Source organism: Eriocheir sinensis, chromosome 11 (genome assembly GCF_024679095.1).
Source record: "Eriocheir sinensis breed Jianghai 21 chromosome 11, ASM2467909v1, whole genome shotgun sequence".
Taxonomy (NCBI): Eukaryota; Metazoa; Arthropoda; class Malacostraca; order Decapoda; family Varunidae; genus Eriocheir; species Eriocheir sinensis.
Genome location: NC_066519.1, coordinates 24,241,311 through 24,243,876, shown reverse-complemented (window position 1 = coordinate 24,243,876; position 2,566 = coordinate 24,241,311).

Below are 2,566 nucleotides of genomic sequence, written 5' to 3'. Positions count from 1 at the left end.
ACATGCGCTCATTGCTGTTTTGCTGGAAAAAGAAGATGAAGAGATTAGCTTTAAGAGGATGCAATACTCACCCCCTCGCCGGGATCACGCGGACCACTAACGCGATCCAACTGTCACTCAAATGAACCACTGGAAGGGAGGCGGGAAAAAAGACACATGAATAACTCTTACATTTAGACACTTTTGAAGATAATAAAACTCCTAGCATCAAAGAAATTATTAACAAACACGACAGTGAAAAAGTGTTATTAATATAGAGTTAGACAGTTTAAAAGATGTAAACAAACGTGCTAAGATCAAACAAGCCACGAACTCAACAATACACAGGTCAAACAGTCCACTGAAAAGAGAAGGTAAATAAGAAACATTGGAAAAACGTGACACTAATGAAGAGTTTGGTAGATAATAAAACTTCTAGGATCAAACAAGCCACTAACTCAACAATACGTAAGTCAAACAGTCCAATGAAAAGAGAAGTTAAATAAAAAAAAAAAACACTGATAAAACGTGACATTTATGAATAGTCTGGAGGATAATAAAACTTCTAGGATCACACAAACCATTAACCCGGTAGCAGCGACGGGCCAAATTTGTGGCTTTACCGTGTAGCAGCGACGGGCCAAATTTGTGCCATGATATAAACTCCCCAAAATAGATGATGCATAAACTGATCACAAATGTTTTGATATATATTATGAAATGGTTTGCGTGAGTGATGATTTTTTCTCATTAATTCGCTTAGAGGGGCCTTTAAGAAACATGATCCCCGCAGCTACCAGGTTAACCAAAGTGCTACACAAGTTAAATGACCTGCTGAAAAGGAAGTAGAAAGAAGAAGCAGTAAAAAAGGTGATATTTATAGATACTTTGAAAGATAATAAAATTCCCAGGATCAAAGAAGCCACTACTTAACACGATCTACAAGTCAAATGATCCACTGAAACGAGAAGGTAGAAATGAAACCTTGAAAAAAAAAAAAAACCCGTGACATTTACAGGCAGTTTGGAGGATATTAATACAAGTCCTAGGACCAAACAAGCCACTAACTAGGGCGATACACAAGTTGAATGAGCCACTGAAAAGGAAGTGGGAAAAACTACATGAAAGAGGGATACTTATGAACAGTTTGGAAGATACAGCTAAAAGTCATAGAATCAAACACTCTAACAAAAATGATACACAATGCAAATGATCCGCTGAAAAGAAAGTGCAAATAAAGGAACAGAGAAAAAAGGTGATATTCATAATTAGTTTGAAGTATATAAATGAAACTTCAACAACCAAACAAGCCCTTAACAAACACGATACACAACACACAAGTTAAATGATCGACTGAAAAGAAAGTGGGAAAAAAGGAACAAAGAAAAAAGGTGATTTTCATAATTAGTTTGAAGTATTTAAATAAAACTTCAATAATCACACAAGCCCTTAACAAACACGATATACACAAGTTAAACGACATACTGAAAGGATAAGGTAAAAAAAAAAAAAAGAGACGTTGAAAAAAGTGATATTTATAAGAAGTTTGGAAGATATCAATAAATGTCTTAGGGTCAAACATGCCACAAATAAACATGATCTACGAGGAAGTAAATACAGTGAAGAAAAGAGGGGAAGAGAACGTTGAAAAAAGAAGTGATATTTATAATACAGTTTGGAAGATATCAATAAATGTCTTAGGATCAAACATGGCACTAATTAACATGGTCTAAAAGTCAAATAAATACACTGAAGAAAAGGGTGAGAAAAGAACACTGAACAAAAAAAAAAGTTATAAAAATAGTTTGGAAGATAAAAAAAAATACATGCTAAGATCAAACAAGCCATTAGGAAACGTGATCCACAAGTCAAATGATCCACAGCGGTCTTTTTTTTTATTATTATTTCCTTTTTTTGTGCCCTTGAGCTGTCTCCTGTCTTGTAAAAAAAAAGAGAGAATAAAAAGATACTGAAAGAAAAGGCGGCATTTGTAGACCTTATGGAATGGAACTCTCGGATCAAACGAGCGACCAAAGCGACACGAGAATCAAATGAACCGCTAAAGTGAGGGAGTGAAAAAGAAACATGAAAGGAAAAGGAGTTACACGAGATTGTTCTATACATTTAGGAAGACAGAGAACAATCCTGGAAAAATACACAAATAAATCAGTACCGGAAAATAATGAAGACTAGAAAAGGGAGAGCAGCAGGGAAAAAAACAAGGGATAAAGGAAAAGACACCGACAAGGAAATTAGATAAGGGGAGCAAAGAAGACAAAAAAACAGGAAAATATAATGAAGGAAAAGAATTGAAAGACGCACCGACAGGAAAAAAAGAAACTAAGGGGAAAGAGAAGACACGGCATCAGGAAAAGAATATAAAGGGAAAAAGTTACTAAAAATGAGGAGAAAAACACGAACTCGAAAAATATGACAAAAAAAATTAAAATAAAGAAAACAAAAACCTGATTAAAGGACACACGAAAAAAAAGTTACTAAAAATGAGGAAAAAAAACACGAACTCGAAAATAATGACAGAACAAGTATAAAAAAAAAAAAAAAAAAACTGAGATTGAAGGATAAACGA